General features: G+C 41.2%; 1 protein-coding gene and 1 pseudogene across 3 annotated transcripts in view; one reads left to right on the top strand and one right to left on the bottom strand.

Moving 5' to 3' along the window:
* ZFP14 (ZFP14 zinc finger protein) overlaps positions 1 to 20,930 on the top strand; it is a 47,396-nt gene that overhangs the window by 13,210 nt on the left and 13,256 nt on the right. The gene's annotated exons all lie outside the window — the stretch shown is intronic.
* Positions 11,357 to 12,242, bottom strand: LOC149994574 (calponin-2 pseudogene; annotated as a pseudogene).

Here is a 20,930-nt window from a genome sequence, read left to right on the forward strand (position 1 = left end):
TAGGAGTCAGGCTTTTAGCAGGTGGTGAATGACCGGCTGTAAACTCTGCATTGTTTGTGCACTGAGAGGATACTGAGACCGACTGGGGTATGAAGGCCCAGGCTTGAAGGTGACCTGTACTGGCTGGTGGTGTCTGGCTACTGCTGGGTTCTCAGTATCCCAAATAAGGGGGTTAACATTCACTCTACAATGGTGCAGCTGATGATAGGTATCCCCCTGAGAAGCTTCTTATGCTAAAGCCAAAAGGAAAATGGAGTCAGCCTTAGCCCCTCCATCTAGATTACAAGACAGGGATGTCCCTAGTTTGGCCAGGATGTCTCTTCCCAAGAGGGAGACTGAGCATTCAGGCATAACCAGGAAATAATGTACAGAGGTTAACGTCCCTAATGTACATATGAGGGATTTAGTAGCTAAAGTTTTAGTATGGACTCCATTAACTCCAACAGAGATGGGGGATGGGTGTAAAACACCTACATATTCAATAAGGACAGAATAGGTCACCCCCGTGTCTACCAGAAAGGAGACCAGTGTACCTGCTACCATCATGATTATTACCCTGGGTTCAGCCATCCAGATTGTCAGAGACAGGGTCTCCCAACCCAGGCACCATTAGTCATCTGTGGCAAGCCCCAACAGACTGAGGATACTGAAGTCTTCATTCTTTTGAGGTTGAACCAAACTGGACTGGAGAGGTCTATTGGACCCCCGATTAGAGGACAGAGGACAGTCGACCTCCAATGTTCCTTCTGTCTGCAGATGGACAGGGACCTAGCAGGGGTCGCAGTTGGGGGCATTGTCATGTCCAGTGACCTGTCTGCTTACACTTGAAGTACGGTCCTGGCGGAGGCTTAGGCAAGCCTGTGTTCCCTTGAGTTTTCATGGGCTGACCCTTAATGGCGATAGCTAACATAAAGTATTTCTGCTGGTCCCTTTTTAATTTTTGTTGTTTTTCCTCCTCCTCTCTGTTATTAAAGACTTGGAAGGCAATCTGAATTAGGTCCCTTTGGGGAGCTTTGGGTTTGTCCTCCAGCTTCAGTAACTTTCTTCTAATATCAGGAGCAGAGTGTATGATAAAATGGGTATTAAGATAGACCTTACCTTCTTCCGAGTTGGGGTCTAAGTTCATCTATTTGAGAACAGCCTCTGTAAGGCGGATCATGATGAGGCTGGGTTCTCAGAGGCCTCCTGTATAATTTCTAGGATTTTGTCATAATTAATGGCCTTCAGGGCAGCCCTATGCACGCAGTTAATTAGGCATGTGAGAAAATGAGACATCTTAGCCAAATCAGGGGACCCTGACTGATAGTTCCAGTGAGGATCTGCAGCTGGAACTGCGGAAGGTCCAGCTGGATTTCTTTTGGGATCCCGGACAAGTAGGGTGTCCACAAATGTAGAGGCAGCAGACAGAATATGATCCTTTTCCTCTGGGATGGTAGAGGAGTTAGGATGACATAGACATCTTGATATGTTAACGAATATGTCTGAGTTATATTGGAACTCCTTGCAAAAATGGGTAGGATTTGTAGTATATGACACTAGACAACACTCACTTTGGGCTAAATCTGTGAGGGAAAAGGGACATTTACCCAGACAATGCCCTTGGCTCCTGCCACCTTGCAGAGATGGTACAGGCCTGAGGATGGCAGGGAGAACAACAATGCAAGGCAGCCCGAGAATGGGTGCAGGGAGGTGAAATGAGAGGGGTGGAGTCCGGGGGCAGCAATGGCTTGTCTTTGGCCGGCAGATCAGGAGGGGAGGTGGATAGGGGAGAAGGGTTTACCGTGGGGGAGCTGTTGACTAGGAGGGGGCATATGGAGGAGATAAAGGTGTCCAAGATCTGAGGGGTCTGCTTCTGTAAAAGACGAGGTTGGGGGGGTCAGGGGAGTTTGTTGATGCAGAGGAAGTACAGGTGGAGGTCAGTTGAAGGAGAATAAGTTGGAGGGGGAAGCAGGAGCAAAGGGATGGTCTACTGTGAAGAATAAAGAAGGCCTTCGCGTGTGGAACTTTGGGTCACTTGCCATTACACCTGAGGTAGTTGCTGAGATCAGTAATAGTTTGAGGGTCAGATGTTCCATGTTACAGCCAACGGCATTTGTTATCAAGAGGATATTGAGGCCAGGCAACAGTGGAGAGAGAAATTAGCTTTTTTAGCTTTACCTGGGACCCTATTTGAAGGGTCCAGGGGTTCTGACAGACAACCCAAAGGGGAGTCCTTTGAAGGTAGGAATTGATGTGCTCCCATGGTATGAACAACCCAGAGGGTGAGCCTGAGATGAAATGAATCAGGAGGGTTAAGGGGTGTCCCCACTTGAGCCACTGATTCTACAAGGCACAAAGGCGCGAGCGAACTCTCCAGGGGGAGAGTGTCCCCAGCCGCCTCTGGAAGTTCAACTGAGCGTGAAGGCTCCAAAGCACAAAGGCCTCAAATGAACGGTCTATGGGGTGGGCATCCCCAATCGCTGGTGGAAGTTCAATGAGGCGCAAGGCCCCAAGGAAGACTGGCCTAGGCCTAGGATTTTGAGCGCAGAGCCACAGTAGGCTCAGAAACGAGACAGTCAACCTGATGAGAGACTCACCCAAGGAGATGAAACTCAACTAGTTGGTGTCTGGTGTGGATGGAGGGCAGGCAACAGCAAAGAGTCCATAGGTGGAGATCGTCAGATGCACAGATCTCTCGAGCAGGGTGGGGCGAGAAGGGGAGAGCGAGAAGGTACTGACAGCAGGATCAGGGGGTAAGCCTGGGACTGCTCCCTTGCCTGCAAGCTGCTGGTGACCACTCTCAGGGTCCCTCCTGGGTTTTGGCGCCAAAGTGTCAGGCTGTCTTTGCTCTGAGAAATCACCCAGAGAATAGTCTAGAATTTTACACCAGGTTTTTTGAGGGAAAGAAGGGAAGGGGATAGAGGTAAGAGGGAAACTCCTGGACCAACTCAAGGGCCCATAGGAGCAAGGAAAGGGGAGAGGAGACTCCCAATCCCTCCGAAGGGCCCGTATGAATCACCTACCTCTGTGTCTGCAGGCACCGTCTCCACTCCTTTCTGAACATACATTTTGGTTTAGGTGAGTATACCCATCAACACGTTCAACAGGTTATTTACATCTCCCTGCTTTTTCCCAGTCAATATGCCATTCTAGGTCCATCAACATTTCTCCTGGGAACGAGCAAAGTCCATTTTTATTTCTTATGGGGGAAGCTGGGACCAGGTTAATTTCCATATGGTTCATTGCATATGTCAAAAGTCTGGGCGGGTGGTTCAGCCGCCACCATGTTTTGACAGTGAAAGAATGTAAAGTGTAGGCAGCACAGATGCCCCGAAGGAACTGGGCTGCAGGCAGGAGCCTCTGGGATGAGATGAGCCATAGTGCTCGGAGCTTGCATAGCCGCAGTGGAAGCCGCGGTAGAAGCTGCATGCACTCCCTCCCGCCAGTCGCACTGACCGGATCACCATATTCTGATAGTAGAGATATGTTAGATTCATGGTAGATTTGCCCAGTACGTAGTGGGCTTCTCCTCTGCGTGTATACTCTCCTCACCTTGCTTGGATTCCAACAACATGCATTAGGCTGTCCCATAAGTGGATACCCTCATTACCCAGATTGGACCTCTCACACAACTTCCCTCCTCAAATGTCTTTTAATTGATGTATTTTATCTCTCTACATTTAAATAATTTTCTTATATATTTGGGTTTGAATTTACTACCTTCCTAATTTTTTAAATTTGTTCAACATTTTCTTTTTGTTTTCTCTCCTGCCTTTTTTGGATTAATCAAGTATTTTTATTTCATCTTTTCTCTTTAACATGTTTCTTCTTTTGGTTGCCCTAAGAGATTAACATATGCATTCTTTACTTACTACATTGTACCTTAAATTAGTTCCTTTATATCTTTCCTAAAAATGTAGCAGTCTTAGAAATATTTTAATTCCTTTTATGTGTTATCCCATTTTTGTGCTTTTGTTATTTATTTTAATTTCATATATTGTACATTTTAATCCCCACATAGCACTAATTTACATTATATTGTCAATATTTACTTAAAATGACCTATTTGTTTACTGTTTTTACAGTGCTCCTTATTTTCTGCATTGCAATGTTTCTATGTAGAATATTTTCTCTATACTTGAAGAACTTCCTTTAGTATTTGTTTTATTGTGCCTGATAACAATGAGTTCTCCTAGATTGTATTTGCAATTATCTTTATTTTGTTTTCATTTAAAAAATTTATATTGAATTTATTGGGGTGACATTGATTAATACGATTTTCTACGTTTCAAGTGTACAATTCTATAGTAACATCATCTGTAGATTGTATAGTGTGTTCACCATCGAAGTCAAGTCAATTCTGTCACTATTTATACCCCCTTTGCCTTTTTCACCTCCTCCACCTCCACTTTCCCTCTGGTAACCACATACTGTTGTCTGTGTCTGAGAGTTTTTGTTTTTTTTTTGCTTAATTCCATCACCCTTTTCACACAGCTTCCCAATTCCCCTCCCCACTAGCAGCTGTCACTCTGTCTCTGTTCCTATTTTGTTTGTCTGTTTCTTTTGTTTTTTAGATTCCACATATAAGTGAAATCATATGGTATTTGTCTTTTTCTGACTGGCTTATTTCTCTTAGCATAATACTTTCCAGGTCCACTCATGCTATTGCAAAAGGAAGATTTTCTTCTTTTAAAGCTGAGTAGTATTCCATTGTGTAAATGTACCAGTTTTTTTACCCACTCATGTACCGATGAGCTCTTTGGGCTGCTTCCAAATCTTGGCTACTGTAAATAATGCTACTATGACATAAGGGTGCATATATATTCTTTAGAATTAGTGTTTCAGGTTTCTTGGGATATATTGCCAAAAGTGGAATCACTGGGTCCATAAGGCAGTTCCATTTTTAATTTTTTAAAAAATATTTTAAGATTCTATTTATTTTTAGAGAGAAGGGAAGGGAGGGAGAAAGAGAGGGAGAGAAACATCAATGTGCAAAAGATTCATCTATCAGCTGCCTCTCATACTCCCTCAACTGGGGACCTAGCCTGCAAATCAGGTATGTGCCTTGACTGGGAATCGAACTAGCAACCTTTTGGCTTGCAGGCCAGCATGCAATCCACTGAGCCACACCATCCAGGGCCACTTTTAATTTTTTGAGGAAACTCTGTACTCTTTTCCACAGAGGGTGTACCAACCTACATTCCCACCAAGAGTGCATGAGGGTTCCCTTCACATCCTCATCAGCACTTGTTTATTGATTTATAGATAATAGCCATTCTGACAGGTGTGAGGTGTTATCACATTGTGGTTTTAATTTGCATTTCCCTGATGATTAGTGGCATTGAGCATCCTTTCATAAGTAGATTGGCCATCTCTATGTCCTCTTTGAAGAAATGTCTTTTCAGGCCCTTTGCCCATTTTTCAATTGGATTGTTTGTTTTTTTGGTGTTGAGTTGTATAAGTTCTTTATAAATTTTGGATGGTAATCTATTGTCAGATGTATCATCAGTGAATTTGTTTTTTCCTTTCAGTGGATTGTTGGTTTATTTATTTATTTTTAACATGAAATGGTTCTCCATTTATTTTTATTTTTTGAATTATATTTTATTATGTATGTTATTACAGTTGCCCCAAATTTCCACCTTTGCACCCCTACAAGAGCACCCCCACTCTCTCAGGCAATCCCCATACCATTGTTCATGCCCATGGATCCTGCATATATCTTCTTTGGCCACTCTATTCCCTATGCTGTACCTTACATCCCCATGACTATTCTGTAACTACCAATTCTTAAACCCTTCACCTTTTTCACCCATCCTTCTGACCACCTTCCATCTGGCAACTATCAAAATGTTCTGTTTCTGTTCTGTTTGTTTGTTTATTTTTTTTTCTTTGATTCAGTCGTTGATAGATATACATTTATTGCTATTTTATGGTTCATATTTTTTATTCTCTTCATCTTCTTAAAGAAGACCCTTTAACATTTCATATAATACAGGTTTAGTGATGATGAACTCCTTTAGCTTTTTCTTGCCTGGGAAGCTCTTTATCTGCCCTTCCATTCTAAATGATAGATTTGTTGGGTAGAGTAATCTTGGTTGTAGGTCCTTGCTTTTCATTACTTTGAATATTTCTTGCCAATCCTTCCTAGCCCGCAAAATTTCTTTTGAGAAATCAGCTGATAGTCTTATGTGGACTCTCTTGTGGGTAACTAACTGCTTGTCTCTTGCTGCTTTTAAGATTCTCTCTTTGTATTTAACCTTTGGCATTTTAATTATGATGTGTCTTGATGTGATCCTCTTTGGCTCCATCTTGTTTGATACTCTCTGTGCTTTCTGGACTTGAATGTTTATTTCTTTCACCAAGTTAGGGAAGTTTTCTTTCATTATTTTTTCAAATAGGCTTCCAATTTCTTGCTCCTTTTCTTCTCCTTTCAGCACTCCTAGGATGCGAATGTTGGTACACTTAAAGTTGTCCCAGATGCTCCTTACACTATCTTTATTTATTTTTTATTATTTTTTTCTTCTTGCTGTTCTGATTGGTTGTTTTCTGCTTCCAAATTGCTGATTTGATTCTTTGCTTCATCCACCCTACTGCTGATTCCTGTAAATTGTTCTTTATTTCATTTAGTGTATCCTGCATTTCTGCCTTGATCTTTTTTATGCTGCTGAGAATCCTTATAACCAGTGTTTTAAACTCTGCATCTGATAGATTGCTTTTCTCCATTTTGTTTAGTTCTTTTTCTGGAGTTTTGTTCTGTTCTTTTATTTGGGCCATGTTTCTTTGTCTCCTCATTTTGACAGCCTCCCTGTGTTTGTTTTTATGTATTAGGTAGAGCTACAATGTTGCTCAGGCTTGATAGAGTGGCTTTATGTAGTAGGTAGCCTGTAGGGTCCAGTGGCATAGCCTCCCCTGTACCCAAACTGCTCAAGGTACACCCATTGTGTAGGCTGTGTACACTCACCCCTTGTAGTTGAGCCTTGATTGCTGTTGGCATGTCCAAGGTCAGCCACCCCCTGTGCTCTGTCCAGGGTCACACAGCATTAGCTACAAAGTGATCTGCAGATGGCTACTACTGATGTTGGGCTTGGAGGTGTCCAGGAGAAACCAAGCTGTGAACCAAGGCCAGCTGCTGCTAATGCCGGCCCTGGGGCAACTTAGCAAGAGATATGGGGCTCTCTGAAGCCAGATGCTGCTTGCTTTAGAGAATTTAGGAGAATCTGAAGCATGGGCCAACACAAGCCATTCATATAGAAAAGCCACGGGAAATGGCTTGGGTGGGCCTGAAAATTGGGTGGAGCAGGGCCTCCGGGAATCACCAGGGTGTGGTAAACAGTATGAGCCAGACTGATGGAGTCTCACATATGGCACCTGCCTGCCAGCTCTGTGGCTCTGTGGTGGAGAGGACTCTGAAAAGGACCAATGACCTCTTCCAGCCTTCTGTCTGGGAGAAAACTGCCCCACAGTTTTCACCCCGATTCTGGACAGTTCATTTCCTCCCTGTATGTCTCTGAAGCTTTTCATTCTGCTTCCCTGGCTGTGGATCTCAGAGGGAGTGAACCTGAGTAAGTCTGTGCATGGGCCCTTTAAGAGGAACTGCCTGTTTTTCCAGCAGTTTCTGTCTTCCACAGCCTCAATCCCTGCTGGTTTTTACAGCCAGAAGTTATGGAGACTTAAATTCATGGCACTAGAACCCTGGGCTGGGGGCCTGGTGTGGGGCTGGACCCCTTGCTCCTAAGATATTACTCCTGATTTTTCTCCACCACACATGGGTGTGAGACCAGCCATTTCCAAGTCTCCACCCCTCCTACTAGTCTGGACATGGTTTCTTCTTTAATTCTGTCATTGTAGGACTTCCATTCAACTGAATTTCTGACCGTTCTGAATGATGGTTCTATAATTTAGTTCTAATTTTGATGTGGTTGTGTCAGGAGGTGAGCCACATTTACCCACGCTGCCATTGAACAGAAGTGTCGGTTTATTTTGTTGATTTTTTTTTTTGCTGTGCAAAAACTATTTACTTTGATGTAGTCCCATCTGTTCGTTTATTTATTTTTTGTTTCCCTTGCACAAGGAGATATATCTGAGATTATGTTTTATTCTAGGATTTTTATAGCTTTGTGTCTTATATTTCAATCTTTAATCAATTTTGAGTTTATTCTTGTGTATGGTGTAAGAAGGTGGTTAGTTTTTTTTTTTTTTTTTTTTTTTCTTTTGGCATATATCTGTCCAATTTTCCCAGCACCATTTATTGAATAGACCGTCTTTACCCCATGGTACATTCTTGCCTCCTTTTAAAAAAGTAGTCAGTCACAGAAGCATGAGTTTATTTCTGGGCTCTCTGTTCTTTTCCATTCATCTATACCTCTTTTTATTCCAGGACAATGCTGTTTTTATTATTATGGTTTTGTAGTATAGTTTTATATCAGGTAGCATGATTCCTCCAACTTTATTATTCTTTGTGAAGATTACTGTGACTAGTCATGGTTTTCTATATAAACTCTGGGAATATTTTTTCTAGTTCTGTGAAATAAGCATTGCATTGAATCTGTAGATTCCCCTGGGTAGTATGGACATTTTAATGATATTAATTCTTTTTATTCCTGAACACATTATATACTTCCATTTATTTGTATTTTCTTCAGTTTCTTTCTGTCTTGCAATTTTCTCAGTACAGATCTTTTAGAACCTTGGTTAAAGTAATTTCCAGGTAAATTATTTTGTTTGATGCAATTGTAAATAGATTGTTTTCTTAGTGTCACTTTTTGATAGTCCATTATTGGCATATAAAAATGTAACTCATTTCTGGATATTAATTTGTATTCTGCTGCTTTTTAGGTGGAATCTTTAGGGTTCTGTATATACACTATCATGTCATCTGCAAATAAAGACAGTTTTACTCCGCCTTTTCCATTTGGATGCCTCTTATTTCTTCTTCCTAATTGCTTAGCTAGTACTTTCAGTATTATGTTGAATAAGAGTGGTGAAAGTGGACATTTGTGTCTTGTTACTGATCTTAAGGGAAACACTTCATTTTTGCTGTTGAACATGATGTTGGCTGTGGGTTTGTCATATATGGCCTTTATTATGTTGAAGTATGTTCCCTGTGTTCCCTCTCTGCTGAGAGTTTTTTTCATAAATAGGTGCTGTATTATCTATTGATATTATCACGTGATTCTTATTTTTTGTTTTGTTTATGAGGTATGTCATGTTTATTTATTTGTGGATATTTTACTAACCTTACATCCCTGGAATAAATCCCACTTTATCAAGGTATATGATCTTTTAGTGTTTTGATGGATCCAGTGCTAATATTTTGTTGAGAATTTTAGCATCTTTGTTTATCAAGGATCTTTGCCTGTAATTTTCATTTTTTGTAGTGACTTTATCTGGTTTTGGATTTTGGATAATGCTGACCTCGTAATAGATCTTGGAAGTCTTCCCTTCTCTTGGGTTTTCTGGAATAGTTTGAGAAGTATAGGTATTAGTTTTTCCTTGAATGTTTGGTAAAATTCACCTGTGAAGCCATCCAGTCCAGGACTTTTACTTGTTGGGAATATTTTTTATTACTGCTTCAATTTCATTAATTGTTATCTGTCTATTCAGATTTTCTGATTCTTCCTGATTTAGTTTTGGAAGAGTATATGTTTCTAGGAATTTATCCATTTCATCCAGATAGTCCAACTTATTGGCATATAGTTGTTTGTAATATTTTCTTAGAATCCTTTGTATTTCTCTGGTGTCAACTGTTATTTCACCTCTTTCATCTCTGATTTTATTTATTTGATCCCTCTTTTTTTTCTCAGTGATTCTGGTTAAAGGTTTATCAATCTTGTTTACCTTTTCAAAGAACTTGCTCGTGGTTTAATGATCATTTTTATTGTATTTTTACTGTTTTGTTTATTTCTGCTAATATCTTTATTATTTTCTTTCTTCTCACTTTGGGTTTTGTTTGTTTTTTTCTCATTCCTTTAAGCATAATGTTAGACTGACAGTTTTTGCTTGATATGATCTCAATATTCTTAAATTTACTGAGACTTGCTTTGTGTCTCAACATTTGGTTTATCCTAGAAAATGTTCCACGTGCACTTGAAAAGAATATATTATGCTGCTTTGGGGTAAAATCTTCTGAAGATATCAATTAAATTCATCTGATCTAAGTGTGCCATTTAAGACCACTGTTTCCTTGTTGATTTTATGTCTGGAATATCTACCCATTGATGTCAATGGGGTGTTAAAACCCCCTGCAGTAACTGCATTTCTGTCAGCCTCTCCCTTTATGTCCATCAAGATTTGCTTTATATATTTAGGTTGTCCTATATTGGGTGCATAAATGTTTACAATGGTTATATTCTCTTATTGGATTGCTCCTTTTATCATTATGTAGTGTCTTTCTTTGTCTATTATTATTGTCTTTGTTTTAAAGTCTATTTTTATTTTGTCTGATGTAAATATTGCTACCCAGGTATTTTTTCATTTGGATTTGCATGAAATCTCTTTTTCCATCCTTATACTTTTGGTCTGTATGTATCTTTTGTTTTGAGGTAGGTCTCTTGTAGATAGCATATTTATGAGTCTTGTTTTCTTACCCATTAAGCTACTTTATGTCTTTTGACTGGAGCATTTAGGCCATTTACATTTAAAGTGATTGTTGACAGGTACATATTTATTGCCATTTTATTCTCTTTTTTTTTTCTAAAATAGGTTTTTATTGCAGTTGGTTTATATTATCTCTTGGTCCCAGGACTCCTGGATGGGACTGGTCTAAGGGAGAGAGCCTCCTGGTGGGGCTTGGCTGGGGAGAAGGACAAGTATGGAAGTGAGTCTGGCTTTGCCTCAACCACTCAGAACTCTATTGTCCTGTTTGCACCTAATTTTTCTCACTGGACCCTGGCAGGGTCCTGGGGAAATTCAGTCCCTCATGATGCCTAAAATATCTGGGGACTTTGGCCTGGTCCTCCCCCAGGGGACTTCCTTCCCCGCACCTCCCTCCACCTTCCCCACCCACTCCCCTCCAAAAAAATTCCTTTTGTTTTATTAAAGCTTCCTGAAATCTATGGGTACAGAAACCACAAACTGATCAGCAGAGATAAGGGAAGAGGAATAGAAGAAACTGGAATCTATTTGGGCCCAGTTTCCCTTGCTACCCAGGTTTCTTTACCAACCTGGCCCCCCACATCTTGGCCTAAAGCCTGCTCGGGTATTTGCTCCCTCAGTGTGCCTGGCATGGACTCCCATCCCACATGCATCTAGATCTGGCCTTTACAGACTCTCTGCTGGAGGAACTTGAATTCAGAAAAATGAGATGAAAACACAGAAACACACAAAATCCAAAATGGAGTGATGATGTGGAGACACATCCCACAACGGTGGGGCCTCAGTATCCTGCCTTCTCTTGGTAGTACTGGGGTTACTCTGGGGTCTTCCTCTGGCTTGGGTAGTCACCGGCTGAACCCAGAGTGCTGTTAGCCACTGGGTTTTTGGGGTAGTACTTGGAGTCATATATCTGTCAGCCAGGCGAAACACCTGGCCACTCTGGTTAGCCCCCTGCGTATAGCCCATCTGCAGAGACATGGAGGAGTTGTCACACTTGCTGGTCCCCAGCTTGGTGTCATAGATGTGCCACCAGATCCTGGGTGACATCATGCCCACCTGGCTGGCACACTTGTTGGTGCCCATTGGTAGGCTGATAGTAGAGTAGTTCATGGCTGGCAGGATATGGTTCTTGGGGTCATACAGATGACTTTTTGTGTCATATGCCGTCATGCCTGACTGGCTGGCACACTTGGTGCCTGCCTGAAGCCTGATGATTCACTGGCCTGCCTTCATGGTGGCATCATCGAAGTTCTACTCCTGCTTTTCTGAGTACTTGATGCTGATGCAGGTCCTTTTTCTTGGCCTCTCCTGCTAGAGCCAGAAGAGACATCTGCATCTATGTCATGTTTCCACTCTCAAACAGGTTATTGGCTTCAAATGGGTCCACAGAGTTTATGCCATAGCTGACTATGGCATTGACGAAGTTGGGGAGGTTTTCTAGCTGGTGACAGTTTTCATGAACTGGTTGGTCTTGGGACTAAGCCTGGCTGCAGTTTATTCATGAATATGCACAGGATAATTCTGTTCTTCAGACCCTTCTGGAAGTCAGGACTCAGAGACAGAACCATGAATCCCTCAATCCAGCTGCAGAGTTCTGCCTCCTTCTGGAGGTCATACTTGGACAGGAGCTGGTTCTAGATCTTGGCATAAAGCCTGTATGTGAGCATTTTGTTGAGCTCATGCTACAGTGAGAAAGATGGCCTAGCAGGTGCTACCATTTGTTCTTTATAACCATGTTTCTCTTAGTTTTATTTCTTCTTAAAAAAGACCCTTGATCATTTCTTCTAATATTGATTTGGTGGTAATTAACTCCTTAATTTTTTTTTTCTTTTGTTTTGGTTTAGGAAGCTCTTTATTTGGCCTTCAAGTTTAAATGATAGCATTGCTGGGAATAGTATTCTTGGTTTCATGTTCTTAGCTTTCAACACTTTGAATACTTCTTGCCTGAAATGTTTCTGTTGAGATATTAGCTGACAGGTTTATGGGAGCTCCCTTGTAGATAACTAGCTGTCTTTCTCTTCCTGCCTTGAGTCTCTCTGTCTTTAATCTTTTTCATTTTGATTATAGTGTGTCTTGGTGTGGGCCTCTTTGGGTTCATCTTGTTTGGGACTCTCTGTGTCCTGGCCTTGTGTGTATTTTTCCTTTACCAAATTAGGGAAGTTTTCAGTCATTATTTCTTCAGACAGGTTCTTGACCACTTGCTCTCTGTCTTCTCCTTATGGTATCTGTGATGCAGATGTTGTTATCCTTTATGTTATCCCAGAGGCCCCTTAAACTATCAGTTTGTGCTTCTGGTCCTATTCTGGTTGTTTGCTTAGTTTGTTGTTTAGATTCAATTATTACTTGTTGAGAATCTATTGCCATTTTAATGTTCACTGTTTTGATCTTTTTCTTATATAATTTCCTTTAGCATTTCATATAATAGCTTGGTGATGATGAACTGCTTTATCTTGTCTGGGAAGCACTTTATCTGCCCTTCTAAGTGATAGCTTTGCTGGATAGAGTAATCTTTGTTGTAGGTCCTTGCTTTTCATTACTTTGAATACTTCTTGCCAGCCCCTTTTTGCCAACAAAATTTCTTATGAAAAATTCGCTGATAGTCTTATGGGAACACTTTTTTTTTAGGTATATTTTATTGATTATATTGTCACAATAGTTCCATTTTTTCCCCTTTGCTACCCCCCTATCCAGCATCCCCCTCTCCCAGCAATCCCACCCTTCCCCAACCCATGCCCATTGGTCATATATGCAATCTCTCCGGTTTGTCCCTTTCCTATATTATTATTTTAGAATTAATTCCTTAATTGATTACTTTTTATAGCAATAAAAAAAAGTAACATTCCCTGTCCCTCAGACTTTAGACCCTTTATAATCTTATAGAGGACAGTGGGTGATGGTCTCATGCTCTTCTAGCTGCTTCAAGCTGAGTGTGGCCGTCATCCTGCTTACCCTTGGGTCAAGTATTCCCTAATAAGAGTGAGGGGCGGGGGGAGGGTGGCCTTCCCATATGGGGAAGGTTCTTGCAGACTCCAGGTCAGTTGGCTGTCCCCGGACAACGGCGTGCTTGGTTTAACAGGCTGGTATCCTTGTTGTATTCTGGAGGCAACAGATTTGGCAACAGGGTTAGAAAGCATCATTCAATCTATAAGCACTAGATGACAAAAGGCAGGTATTCATTTTGCAATGCCCCCAATTAGGGAAAAAAGAAGGGCTTCCTTGGAGGAAGGTGTGCCAGGCACATCATATCTGTCCAGAACCCTTTTATCCACTATACTTAGCTTAGACTGAGGAAAATATTTTAGGTTTTCCCCCTCTCAGACCTTGGTCTTTTCTGGCCAAGCCATTACGATAGAAAAGAGAAACCTGTTTTAAGGTGAAGCCTACAGACCATCCCATTTTTCACCAACCCAGCCAGTTGGTTCAGCCAAACTGTTCAGTCTCAGGAGGCAGCGATGCAGACAGGATTAAGTGGGGCCTATACGTACAGACAATCACTCAGGTAGTGAGATCCTAGGCTTATGCCCTTTGAAAACAGAAAACACATGTTAATTTATGTAACATAACCCACAAACCATTCTCTAAATCTGTAAGCCTGTCTTAATGGGAAGACATCCCATTGCAAGGCATTTGACATTCTTCTTGCCTGTAAATTAAGCATCTTTAATGATGTGACAGATCTAGTTTAACTTACAAATGAAAGGTAACTTTAAATGAAAAGAACCTTTAACGATGGTTAGTTGTATTACTTTATAATCTACCCATGAGCATTGTGATTTTCCTTGGGTCACAATTTTCCTACCTAAGATTACCCCCCTTGTCATTAAAGGGACTGCATTAGGTCCATTTTTAATTTATCCTGTTCATTTGCATGAACTCAACAAGAGCAGGAAATGATCACTTATGATCTTTAAGTCTGCTTTGCTGGAACTTACGCAAAGAACATTTAGGGTGACATTCAGTCTGCCCTTCAGGGTGCAGAAGCTGAGTTACGTACCTGCCATTCAGCCTTGCCTGTGAACACCTGTCTTTTCCAAGTCCTTCAGGTTTTCCATTGTGCTTTAAGGTCCCTTTTAGCCATCTTTCAGGAAAGCAACCTTCATTCCTTCCCTGGAAAGATTGCCGTGGACCGCACATCCAACCTAGGTACCAGGACTTTTTCCTCGTGGGCTTTTATTACCTTCTAGGTTGACCCTTGGTTCCTCAGGACTTTTGGCAACAACCAGAGCCCAAACATGTCTCCTTTAGGCATGATATTCCAGTCAAAGTCTTGGTCGAGAAGACCTATATTAACGACTGGTCTTATTATTTTCATGGAAAGAACCTTATGTCACTAGCAATGGGATTGTTGGTTTGAAAGGTGGTTCCATTTTTAGTTTTTGAGGAAATTCTAAACTGTTTTCCATAGCGGCTGCACCAGTCTGCATTCCCACCAGCAGTGCACCAGGGTTCCCTTCTCTCTGCATCCTCTCCAGTACATGTTTTTTGATTCGTTGATGATGGCTATTCTGACTGGTGCGAGGTGGTATCTCATTGTTGTTTTTATTTGCATCTCTCTGATGGCTAGTGATGTTGAGCATCCTTATATATGTCTATGAACCTTCTGTATGTCCTCTTTGGAGAAGTGTTTGTTCAGGTCCCTTGCCCATTTTTAAATTGGGTTGTCTGTTTTCTTGGTGTTGAGTCATATAAGTTCTTTTTTTTTTAAGTATATTTTATTGATTATATTGTTACAATAGTTCCAATTTTTTCCCCTTTGCTCCCCTCCGCCCAGCAACCCCCTTCCTCAACAATCCCCTCCCCAAGTCCATGCCCATGGGTCGTACATACAAGCTCTCCTGCCTCACCCTTTCATATATTATTATTCTTTTTTTTAAAATAATTAATTAGTTAAATATTTTAACAATAAAAAATAACAATCCCTCCCTCTCAGACTTAAGACCCTTTACAATCTTATAAAGGACAATGGACGAAGGTCTCGAGCTCCTCTAGCTGCTTCAAGCTGGACATGGTCGTCGTCCTACCTACCTTTGGGTCAAGAAATCCCTAATAAGAGTGGGGGTGTGGAGGGGAGGGTGGCCTTCCCACAAGGGGAAGGATCGTGTAGACTCCAGGTTGGTTGGCTGTCTCTGGACAATGGCATGCTTGGTTTAACAGGCTGGCATCCTTGTTGTATTCTGGGGGTAACAGGGTTAAAGGACATCATTCAATCCGTAACCACTAGATGACAAAAGACAGGTATTAATTTTTCAATGTCCCACATTAGGGAAAAGAAGGGCTTCTTTGGAGGAAGGTATGCCAGGTACATCTCACCTGTCCAAAACCCTTTTGCCCATTATACTAAGTTTGAACTGAGGGAAATATTTTAGGTTTCCCCCCTCTCAGGCCTCTGGGCTCTTTCTGTCCAAGCCATTAGGATAGAAAAGAGAAACCAGTTTTAAAGTGAAGCCCACAGACCACCCCGTTCTTCACCAACCCAGCCACTTAGTTCAGCCAAACCATTGAGTCTCAGGAGGCAGCAATGCAGACAGGATTAAGTGAGGCCTATACATACAGACAATCACTCAGGTAATGAGATCGTAGGCTTATGCCCTTTGAAAACAGAAAACACATGTTAATTTATGTAACATAACCAACAAACAAGTCTCTAAATCTGTAAGACTGTCTTATCGGGAAGACATCCAGTTGCAAGGCACTTGACATTCTTCTTGCCTGTAAATTAAACATCTTTGATAATGCCACAGACATAGTTTAACTTTCAAATGAAAACAAATTTTAAATGAAAAGAAACTTTAAAGACGGTTATCTGCACTACTTTATAGTCTACCACTGGGCATTGTGATCTTCCTTGAATCGTGATTTTTCTCCCTAAGATTACCCTCCTTGTCATTAAAGGGACTGCATTAAGTTCATTTTTAATTTATCCTGTTCATTTGCATAAACACAACAAGAGCAGAAAATGATCACTTATGATCTTTAGTTCTGCTTTGCTGGAACTTACGCAAGGAACATTTAGGGTGACCTTCAGTCTGCCCTTCAGGGCACAGAAGCTGAGCCACATACCTGGCATTCAGCCTTGTCTGTAAACACCTGTCTTTTCCAGGTCTTCCTGGTTTTCCATTGTGCCTTAAGGTCCCTTCTAGCCATCTTTCAGGAAAACAACCTTCGTTCCTTCCCTGGAAGGATTGCTATGGACCGCTCATCCATCCAAGGTACCAGTTCTTTTATCTCATGGACTTTTATTACCTTTGAAAGTCAGTCCCAGTTGCTCAGGGCTTTTTGGTAACGACCAAAGCCCAAGCATGTCTCCTTTAGGCATGACATTCCATTCAAAGTCTTAGTTAAAAAAAAAAACCAAAAAACCTGTATTAACAACTGGTCTTATTAGTTTTATGCAAAGAAACTTAGGTCATTACTTACTTCTTTAGAATGCCAAATTCTGGAGGGATCAGATAGGGAGAAAATATATACAATGTGAAGGAAAATCCTTGTCCTTCTAATATTCACTGAACTTGCATTTCTATTCTTTATATTTTTATTTTTCCCCCCACTAAAAATTTTTGTTTGTTTGTTTTTCCATTACAGTTGTCCCACTTTTTTCCCCCTCTTGCTTCCCTGCACCCTGCCCCCCCCTTCTTCCACATTCAGTCTCCACCCAGTTGTCCATGTCCATGGGTCATCTATACATGTTCTTTGACTAGACCCTTCCCCTTCTTACCACTTCTCTCCCTCCCATCTCCCCCTTTGTTACTGTTAGTTTATTCCTTGTTTACATACCTCTGGTTTAATTTTGCTCATTTGTTTGTATTGTTCATTAGTTTCCTGTAACAGGTGATAGCATAAGGTAATTTTCTTTTGTTGCCTGGCTTATTTCGCTAAGCATAATTCTCTCTAGTTCCAATCATGTTGTTGCAAATGGTAGAAGTTCCTTCTTTCTTTCAGTACTTATTCATTGTCATTTTCCCCCTTTGTACTCGTGTTGCTCTCTGTCTCTCTCTGTTTCTTCATCTTCTCAAAGCAGACCCTTTAGCATCTCTTGCAATGCTGGTTTGGTGGAGATGTATTCTTTTAGCCTTCTTTTGTCTTGGAAACTCCTCATTTCACCTTCCATCTTGAATGAGAGTCTTGCTGGGTAGAGTATTCTTAGTTGTAGGCCTTTGTTTTTCATTGCTTGGAATATTTTTTGCCATTCCCTTCTGGCTTGTAGTGTTTCTGCTGAGAAATCTGATGATAGCCTTATTGGAGCTCCTTTGTATGTTATTAGTTGTTTCTCTCTTGCTGCTTTTAGGATTCTCTCTTTGTCTTTGAATGTTGCCATTTTAATTATGATGTGTCTTGAAGTGGGCCTGTTGGGGTTCATCTTCCTTGGGACCCTCTGTGCTTCCTGGACTTGTATGATTCTTTCTCTCTCCATGTTAGGGAAGTTTTCTGTCATTAGTTTTTCAAAGAGCTTTTCTATTCCTTGCTCTTCTTCTTCTTCTGGAATTCCTATGATACAGATATTATTACGTTTCATGTTGTCCTGCAGCTGTCTTAGAGCCTCTTCAGTCTTGTTCAGTCTTTTTTCATTTTGTTGCACTGTCTGTGAGTTTTTGTCTACATTGTCCTACAGCTCGCCGATCCGATCTTCTGCTTCCTCTAGCCTGCTTTTAATTCCTTCTACTGTGTTCTTCAATTCAGAGATCGTATTCTTCATTTCCTCCTGGCTCTTATTGATAGCTTCCATGTCCTTTTTGATGCTGGTATAATTCTCAGTAAGTTCCTTATAGTTCTTCTGGAGTTCACTGTAGTTTTTCTGGAGTTCTTTGTAGTTTCCGCTGAGCTCATTGAGCTTCTCCATAATCCATGCTTTCAATTCCATATCTGATAGCTTGCTCCCCTCTATTTCATTTAGCACTCTTTCTGGGGACTCTACCTTTCCTTTCGATGGGGGGGTTGTTTCTCTGTCTTCCCATTTTTGTGACTCCTATTGTTTGTTGGTGCTTCTTAGAATGATCTGCACTTCCTGGGTCTGCCCCTGGTGGCGTCAGATCCTGTACCAGTCTGGGCCTAGGCAGCCTGTTGGAGACTTCCAGGGATCCACTGCTTTTGTCTGACTCCTTTAGTTGTTAATCTATTCAATCTGTGATTAGCCGTCAGGCTTAAGGACCGTGGGTGTGGCAGTTTAATTCCTGTAGCCAGGGCTTTTACTTCCCCTCAGGCTGAGGCCACTTGGCCGGGAATGGTCTGCCTGCAGCACTGGGGATGAGTCAGCACTGGGACCTGGCTGGCCGTTTCCCCAGCTCTCCCCTCAAAGCCACCACACCAAACTCTCCCCAAGCATTTCCTGTCCTCTCTGTCTTCCCTCTGCTTATGCCCAGGGTAAGTGGGGGCAGAATATTTTCATATGTGATCCGCTTAAGAGCTCTTTTTCTCCAGCTGTTTCTCTCCGGCTAGCAAGAAACCCTGTGGCTTTTCGCTTTTCTCAGCTGGATACTATTTTACTTTCCACTCTGTTACTGTAGGCTGGGAAGCTCAGCTGGGGGTTTAGACCCTGCCCTTCTCAGGGGGAATCCCCGGCTGCTGAGCTGTTTCTCAGTCCCTTCAGCTGCTACCCGTGTGACGCCAGCCAGCCCCTTCCATGTCTCCGCACTCCCTACCGGTCACGTTGTGATGTAGCGGCCTTTTATGTCTCTCCGTGGTTATAAGACTTCTCTCCAGCTGGTGTTCGGTTGGTTATTCCAGATGATTTCTCCAAAATTACGTTGTAAATCCAGACTAGTTCTGGGAGGAAGTTAGTGTAGCTTCCACTTACTCCTCTGCCATCTTGTTTCTCTTCGAGTCATATAAGTTCTTTATGTATTTTGGAGATCAATCCTTTGTCTGAGGTATCACTGGCAAATATATTTTCCCATACGGTTGTTTCCCTTTTCATCTTGCTGATGTTTTCTTTTGCTGAGCAGAAACTCTCGTTTGATGTAGTCCCATTTGTTTATTCTTTCCTTTATTTCCCTTGCCTTAGGAGATATATCAGTGAAAATGTTGCTACGTGGGATATCTGAAATTTTTCTGCCTATGTTTTCTTCTAGGACTTTTATGGTGCCACGGCTTACATTTAAGTCTTTGATCCATTTTGAGTTTATTCTGGTATATGGTGTAGGTTGGTGGTCTAGTTTCATTTTTTTGCTTGTCCCTGTCCAGTTTTCCCAACACCATTTGTTGAAGAGTCTCTTCTCACTCCATTTTATGTTCCTTCCCCCTTTGTCAAATATTAGTTGACTATATAGATCTGAGTTTATTTCTGGGCTCTCTATCCTGTTCCATTGTTCTATATGTCTGTTCTTATGCCAGTACCAGACTGTTTTGATTACCGTGGCCTTGTAGTATAGTTTGATATTGGGTATTGTGATTCCTCCTACTGTGTCCTTCTTCCTCAAGATTGCTGTGGCTATTCAGGCTCTTTTTTGGTTCCATATAAATTTTTGAAGTATTTGTTCTGTGTCTGAGAAATATGTCGTTGGTATTTTAATAGGGATTGCATTGAATCTATAAATTGCTTTGGGTAGTATGGACATTTTAATGATGTTGACTCTTCCCATCCATGAACATGGTATATGTCTCCATTTATTTATATCTTCCTTAATTTCTTTCTTCAGTGTTATGTAGTTTTGTGGGTAAAGGTCTTTTACCTTCTTTGTTAAGTTTATTCCTAGGTATTTTATTTTTCTTGTTGCTATGGTAAGTGGGATTTTTTTTTAGTTTCTATTTCTGATGTTTTATTGTTGGGGTACAGAAATGCCTTCGATTTCTGAATATTAGATTTTATACCCTGCTATTTTGCAGAATTCACTTATTAGGTCAAGTAGTTTTTTTGTGGAGATTGTAGGGTTTTCTCTTTACACTATCATGTCATCTACAAATAATGACAGTTTTACTTCCTCTTTTCTAATTTGGATGCCTTTTATTTCTCTTTCTTTTCTCATTACTGTGGCTAGAACTTCTAAGACTATGTTGAATAGGAGTGGAGAGAGTGGACATCCTTGTCTTGTTCCTGACCTCAGGGGTAATGCTTTCAGTTTTTGTCCATTGAGTATGATGTTGTCTTCAGGTTTCTCATATATAGCCTTTATTATGTTGAGGTATGCTCCCTCTATTCCCATTTTGCTGAGTGTTTTTATCACAAATGGGTGTTGTACTTTGTCAAATGCTTTTTCTGCACCTATTGATATTCCCATGTGGTTTTTTTCTTTCATTTTCTTTATGTTGTGTATTACATTTATTGATTTGAGAATATTAAACCTTCCTTGCATCCCTGGGATGAATCCCACTTGATCTTGATGTATAATCCTTCTAATGTGTTGTTGGATTCGGTTTGCCAA

Source organism: Furipterus horrens, unplaced genomic scaffold (genome assembly GCF_987537825.1).
Source record: "Furipterus horrens unplaced genomic scaffold, mFurHor1.1.pri manual_scaffold_13, whole genome shotgun sequence".
Taxonomy (NCBI): Eukaryota; Metazoa; Chordata; class Mammalia; order Chiroptera; family Furipteridae; genus Furipterus; species Furipterus horrens.